The sequence below is a fragment of the Entelurus aequoreus genome, linkage group LG17, assembly GCF_033978785.1.
Source record: "Entelurus aequoreus isolate RoL-2023_Sb linkage group LG17, RoL_Eaeq_v1.1, whole genome shotgun sequence".
Lineage (NCBI taxonomy): Eukaryota > Metazoa > Chordata > Actinopteri > Syngnathiformes > Syngnathidae > Entelurus > Entelurus aequoreus.
Genome location: NC_084747.1, coordinates 14886189 through 14893789, shown reverse-complemented (window position 1 = coordinate 14893789; position 7601 = coordinate 14886189). Strand labels below are relative to the sequence as shown.

General features: G+C 40.2%; 3 protein-coding genes across 3 annotated transcripts in view; 1 reads left to right on the top strand and 2 right to left on the bottom strand.

Moving 5' to 3' along the window:
• The window catches only part of LOC133632464 (uncharacterized), a 508815-nt gene that overhangs the window by 202061 nt on the left and 299153 nt on the right, over window positions 1–7601 (top strand). The gene's annotated exons all lie outside the window — the stretch shown is intronic.
• Window positions 1–7601, bottom strand: part of LOC133632484 (zinc finger protein OZF-like) — a 421867-nt gene that overhangs the window by 316778 nt on the left and 97488 nt on the right. The gene's annotated exons all lie outside the window — the stretch shown is intronic.
• Window positions 1–7601, bottom strand: part of LOC133632486 (gastrula zinc finger protein XlCGF57.1-like) — a 295607-nt gene that overhangs the window by 286306 nt on the left and 1700 nt on the right. The gene's annotated exons all lie outside the window — the stretch shown is intronic.

Sequence of the window (7601 nt, the reverse complement as noted above, 5' to 3'; positions counted from 1 at the left end):
CTAAAACACTGACAAACTGAGTAGCCAATGAAAAGGAAACAGAAAAAGCCATTGAAAAAAGTAATTGGGTGAGCAGGTTTGAGTCTGGTTTAACATCATTTTAATGAATAAATGAACAAATGTAGTAGGAGTACCCTGCTTATCATGATGTGTACTAATGCACACATGTGCATGGTGTACAATTGATTCAACTTGGAAAAACTTAAATCCACAATACGCATATTAAACATGTGAACATTACAAAAATAAGAAAACTATCAATATTCCTACAATGTAGTGACAGGCAATTAAAAACATTGTGTTAAATATTTAAAAAAATATGCGGATTAAACATTAACGTTATTTACCCAAGGCATGCATCAAAAATCTTGTAAAATGAAAAATAAACTAAATATATTTTCCTGAAAATCTTACAATGATAAAAAGTAGACATTTAAAGTTTAAAAAGGTAATATGGGAAGATTTGAAAAACTTTGGCATTAATAGCTTTTAACATTTACCATTCATGTGAAACTAATTGTTCATCTTTTTAACTGCAGGATGTGGCTTAAAACCTAAACTAAACCAAACAGTAAACAACATGACTTTAATATTATTTGTAGTATTGTTAAAACTAGTGTTGAACAGTATATTTTAATGTTGGTAAAAAATATATAAACTGTTGGCGGTATTTGAAATCGAGATATATTTCAGAAACAAAGATAGACTTATTTATAACTTCCTTAGTTTGACTATGATATAAAGTAAGACTAAATGTAGCATTCTTGAAAATAGTGGGCAGTGTTAAGTATAAACTGAAGGAATGATGAGAAGTCATTGTATGATCAATTGGTTTAGCATCATCCAACGATGGGGAGCGTGGTTACATTCAATCATAAAGGATGTGACTGCTCCCATTCCTACGACCCAGCACATTTGATTTAATTAATGGGATTGCACGCATGCTTATATGACTGCTTCTATTTTTCTTTCATTGTTACCTCAATCAACAGCTGTCAAGATCAGTTTTAGACTACAACAGACAGGAGGGTGGGGACCCCCACACCCCCCATTGTAGGGCTTTGATAACAGGTCATCTTTATCTCAATTCACTGAAAATTTGATAAAACAGACCCCCAATTTTCCTGTTAGAAAAAAGCCCTTACTAAGGATACGAGACCCCCTTCAAGTCTACACACAGTGAATATAGCTGCGATAAATTCATATTAAATATAGTAAATATATAGATTATTGTTTTCACATCTTTCGAAAGGCCTGTAAAATTAAATATAGTAAATATATAGATTATTGTTTTCACATCTTTCGAAAGGCCTGTAAAATTAAATATAGTAAATATATAGATTATTGTTTTCACATCTTTCGAAGGCCTGTCAAATTAAATACATTAAATATTTAGTGGTGAAATAGACTCATCTTTCATAGATTGATCTGTCAAATCATAGCCAGATGTCAGAAGGCGGGACATATACACCGGAAGTCCGGAGGCGGGACTTACATTATTTTTTAATTTTTTTTCATATTAAATTTATATGACGTCATCCCTTTTTGACAAAGTTTATCCTATATTCTCTACTATAAACACAAATAACAACTTAAAGGCCTACTGAAATGATTTTTTTTTATTTAAACGGGGATAGCAGATCTATTCTATGTGTCATACTTGATCATTTCGCGATATTGCCATATTTTTGCTGAAAGGATTTAGTATAGAACAACGACGATAAAGATTGCAACTTTTGGTATCTGATAAAAAAAAGGCTTGCCCCTACCGGAAGTAGCGTGACGTAGTCAGTTGAACATATACGCAAAGTTCCCTATTGTTTACAATGATGGCCGCATGAAGTGAGAGAGATTCGGACCGAGAAAGCGACAATTTCCCCATTAATTTGAGCGAGGATGAAAGATTTGTGGATGAGTAAAGTGCAAGTGAAGGACTAGTGGGGAGTTGAAGCTATTCAGATAGGGAAGATGCTGTGAGAGCCGGGGGTGACCTGATATTCAGCTGGGAATGACTACAACAGTAAATAAACACAAGACATATATATACTCTATTAGCCACAACACAACCAGGCTTATATTTAATATGCCACAAATTAATCCTGCATAAAAACACCTGCGTGTTTGTTACGCTAGCTCCTAGCTCCTCTGCTAGCTCCTAGCTCCATAGAACACGCCAATACAATTCAAACACCTGATCAACACACACACTCACTCATCCCAAAAGACCGTTCACCTAACCCAAGGTTCATAAAGCTTATATATTTTAAAAAAGTTACGTACATACGCAAAAAAAAGTTGCGCACATACGGTCAAGCGATCAAATGTTTAGAAGCCAAAGCTGCATACTCACAGTAGCACGTCTGCGTCTTTGTCATCCAAATCAAAGTAATCCTGGTAAGAGTCTGTGTTGTCCCAGTTCTCTACAGGCGTCTGTGTATCGAAGTCAAAAGTCCTCCTGGTTAGAGTCTCTGTTATCCGAGTTCTTCCATCTTGACTGCATCTTTCGGGAATGTAAACAAAGAAGCGCCGGCTGTGTACTGTTGTGGCTGACTACGTTCGAAAAATACGTCCATTTCGCACCGACAACTTTCTTCTTTGCTTGCTCAGCTTCCTTCTCCATAATGCAATGAACATGATTGCAACAGATTCACGAACACAGATGTCCAGAATACTGTGGAATTATGAAATGAAAACAGAGCTTTTTCGTATTGGCTTCAATGTGGAAGGCATACCCGTGTTCGCCGGGCTACGTCACGCGCATACGTCATCCTCAGAGGCGTTTCGAACGGGAAGTTTAGCGGCAAATTTAAAATGTCACTTTATAAGTTAACCCGGCCGTATTGGCATGTGTTATAATGTTAAGATTTCATCATTGATATATAAACTATCAGACTGCGTGGTCGGTAGTAGTGGCTTTCAGTAGGCCTTTAAGAGGCTGACAGTATTGCAGTAAATCACACACTGTTCACTTTCTTGACATTTGCACAGAAGACAATCATTTTCACAGAACTATATCAGTGTGCAGTGTCTCATGCTGCATTTTAGGTGAAGTGAAGTGAATTATATTTATATAGCGCTTTTCTCTAGTGACTCAAAGCGCTTTACATAGTGAAGTTAAGTTACATTTTTAAACATGTGTGGGTGGCACTGGGAGCAGGTGGGTAAAGTGTCTTGCCCAAGGACACAACGGAAGTGACTAGGATGGCAGAAGCGGGAATCGAACCTGGAACCCTCAAGTTGCTGGCACGGCCACTCTACCAACCGAGCTATACGAGTGGGGTTACTAATTGGTTATTTTAATCCTGTTGGGTGGAGGGGGAGGGGTCACAACCCCGCTTTACTGTGTACCTCTTGCTTGGTATACTTGCTTGCACCGGTATAAACTATTTGCTTGCCTAACAGAATTAGAGAATTAATATTGCGACTTCCAGTGGACACATTTAGAACAGCAGTTTCTTTCATTAAAACAACAGCTGAATTTTACACCTCGCAAACTCATCTTGTGGGCCGGATTGAACCTGTTATGCCCGAATGTCGAGGAAGGTGGGGGTTGGGTTGTGGGTTGTGGGTGTTAATTGTTCATATGTCTCTGATTTGCACATCAGTCAGTCTGAGGAGTAAAAGTTGGCAGTTTGTTATACAAACAGTTACCGAGCATCACTTATGTGTCGTCAGTTTTGATACATCTCACCTTTGCAGTGAAAAAGGGTGTAGTGCAGGTTTTTGGGCATATGCAAACTTGACACATGAGGCCCCAGGTCCCTGGACTGAAGAATGAGTAACCAAGCACTTGAAGCATCATCTATCTTACTGCTCAGGAAGGTTTCAGATACAGAGAAGACATGGGGTCATGAGTGGATACGATTATGCTCCACATAATGCAAGTTTGTATGAATACCTCAGATATTTGTGAAAGAAGCAGTGAGGAGGTCCTGGGTAGGGTGGATGTCACCACATATGAGCAACATACCACAAACTAAACAGCTAATTGGTTATTTTCCCTTGTGTGTTCTTGAGTGTCTTACTGCAGCTGCATTACGCGGGAACCTTTTACAGCACACTGAACAACTAAATGTTTTTTCTCCAGTGTGTGTTCTCATGTGTTGCCACAAAGAGCGGTTATAAGGAAAGCTTTTACCACAAACTGAACACTCAAATGGTTTTTCACCTGTGTGTGTTCTCATATGTTCAATCAAAGTGCTCTTAACAGAAAAGCTTTTGTCACAAACTGAACAACTAAATGGTTTTTCACCTGTGTGTGTTCTCATGTGTTCAGTCAAATACCTCTTAGCAGAAAATATTTTCCCACAAACTGAACAATTACATGTTTTGTCACCTGTGTGTGTTCTCATGTGTTCAGTCAAAGAGGCATTTCGAGTAAAGATTTTGCCACAAAGTGAACAATTACATGTTTTGTCACCTGTGTGTGTACTCATGTGTTGAGTCAAATGGCTATCTCGAGAAAAGCTTTTGCCACAAACTGAACAATTAAAAGGTTTTTCACCTGTGTGTGTTCTCATGTGTGGTGTCAAAGAGCTCTTTCGAGAAAAGCTTTTGCCACAAACTGAACACTTAAATAGTTTTTCGCCCATATGTGTTTTCATGTGTTGAGTCAAATGGCTCTTTTTAGTAAAACTTTCAGCACAAACAGGGCAGCTCAAACATTTTTTACCTCTCTTCTTTGTAGAGCATTCAGAGTGTTTGTTGTCAGTGTGAGTCCTCATATCACCTTCACAGTCTTTATCACTGCTCAAAGGTTCTTCAACCTCGTCTTCAGCCTCACTATCTGATAGTGGCGCTAAGAGGTTGTCTACTTGTGGTTTCTCTTCATCATCTTCAGTCTTCACAGGGAGAATACTCAGTGGAAACTTGGTGTAATCAGCTTCCTCTCGTCCTAGAAGACACTCTCCCTCCTGAGTGATGCAGAGTTCCTCCTCTTCCTTTTTAATGCAGGGTGGTTGTGGAGTCTCCTGCTTCAAAGTGGAGCTCCCCCCTAACTGAGGGGAAACTTCTTCTGGATTACCGATCAGCTGCTGGACGTCTGCAAGACACAAACAACAAAAACACACTTTCTTCTATGTACTGTATGTGTGTGTAGTAGGGTTGTACAGTATACCGCTACTAATTAAGAATCGTGGTACTAATCAATTGAAATCGGTACTATAGCACCTTTGAAAAGTACCGGTACCGTTCTTTCATCTGAATGCTGCTGTGCGGCGGTGACTACAAAGCCGAGGCGCATGATGTTGAGTGTGTCAAAACGCACACACAAAGTGCATACAAGCAATAACATGGTGGAGAGGAAGAAAGCAACAAAGGACAATTCTACTGGTTAATAAAGAGGGTGCGTGAAGTGCAATATGGAGGTATTTGGGCTTCTAAACTAACAATAAAGGTGACACTTTAAAAAGGGAGCCGCTCTGCAAGGGTTGCTTTACACCTTTCCTGTTTGTGGGCTCCCAGACCGTGGTCGAGGAGCGCAGGGGAGACGTTCCCTCCAGTCCCATGTTTTATCGGAGGTAACACTGGGTCATTAAAAAGCGGTTAAAAAGTTAAAAGCAGTTTAAAGTCTCATGCTGGGTTAAAAGCCAGTGAATAAAAATGGGTTTTAAGAAGGGTCTTAAAAGTAGCCAAAGAAGGGGCCTGTCTCACATGGAGAGGGAGACCGTTCCAGAGTTTGGGGCCCGCAACAGAGAAGGCTCTGCCCCCTCTGAGCGTGCGCTTTGATTTGGGTACCTCCAGGATCAGCTGACCTGAAGGGACCGGGTGGGGGTATAGAGGTGGAGCAGCTCAGAGAGGTAAGGTGGGGCAAGACCACGTAAGGATTTAAAAACGAGTAAGATCATTTTAAAATGGACTCTAAAAGACACAGGCAGCCAGTGGAGGGAGGCTAAAACAGGAGTAATGTGCTCTCTTTTTCTTGTGTTAGTTAGAAGTCGGCAGCTGCATTTTGGACCAGCTGCAGACGTGAGAGGGAGGATTGACTAATTCCAAAATACAAAGAGTTAAAGTAATCCAGCCGAGATGTGATAAAGGCATGGATTACTGTCTCACACTGTTGCCTAGAAAGAAGGTTTTTAACCTTGGCCAGCTGACGTAAATAAAAAAAAGCTGGCTTTCACCACTGTGCCAATCTGACGCTCCAATTTAAATTCACTGTCAATACAAAAGCCCAGGTTGGTGACCAATGTTCCCTCTAATGTGCGCGCCTGTGCAATTGCGCACTGCTCAAGCGTCCTCTGCGCACGGCAAATCTATGCCACGCACAAAATCAAATAAAAAAATAAGCGCATAACAATTTTCGACACGACAGAGAAACCAGTTTTCGTCATCCTTGTTCAAACATTGTAACGTCTGTCGAGACGCTTTGAGGACATGAATTCCATCCATCACTTTACTGAGCAAAACTCTTTATTGTCGGCCATAAACACATCACCAAAACATTAGTAGAAAAAATGATATCTAGCAAAAGTGGTCATTTTCTGCAGTACAAACCAGACCAAAAGCAACTTTGTTATATCAACAGCAGCCGCTCGCTCTTTTTCACTTGCGCCAACACATGCACATATGGCATTTAGCCAGTGATGCGTTTACAGCCACACAAAAAGTCGGACAACTCCAACACCACACATAAAGTGTAATTCCAGGTCGTTACTCTATGACTTACCAATCAAATGTGTGCTTATTCTAGTGTCATTTATTAGAAATCTTAATTTATAAATATTAATCATGAAATGCTGTTAGTATATTAAATAAATACTAATAAAAATATATTTTTTACAAACAGGAAGTTGCAGGAATGTACACATGATCCCCTGCTTACATCTCATTGTGCAACATGTGAGTGTTTTAATGGGAACTAAATGCAATGTCTGAAAGGGGTACAAATTATTTCCAAAGCAGGACCTCCACCCAGACAAAAAATACAAGTACACAGTTCATGAAAAACAAAATTTGTTGTTATTGTCATTGTAAGTCGGCCTAAACACTTATATTAGAAATGGAAATGACTGCTGTCATTTGATTATAATAATAAGAGAATGTTGTCTGTCTATCTGTGTTGGCCCTGCGATGAGGTGGGGACTTGTCCAGGGTGTACCCCGCTTTCCGCCCGAATGCAGCTGAGATAGGCTCCAGCACCCCCCGTGACCCCGAAAAGGGACAAGCGGTAGAAAATGGATGGATGGAGATTGAACTTGTTATTTAGTCAGGTTTGGGACAGGTGTGCTGCTGGTGTAGCCACAGTGTGCACGTCTGATGTTGCTCACATGGGCTCCACTGAATGCTCAGGGAGTTTTTGCATTTGCTCACACACATGAACAATTAGAGGGAACATTGTTGGGGACCATGGGCTTAAAGGCCTACTGAAAGCCACTACTACCGACCACGCAGTCTGATAGTTTATATATCAATAATGAAATCTTAACATTGCAACACATGCCAATACGGCCGGGTTAGCTTATAAAGTGACATTTTAAATTTCCCGGGGAACTTCCGGTTGAAAACGTCTATGTATGATGACGTGCGCGCGTGATGTCAATGGTTGAAACGGAAGTATTCGGACACATTGTATCCAATACAAAAAGCTCTGTTTTCATCGC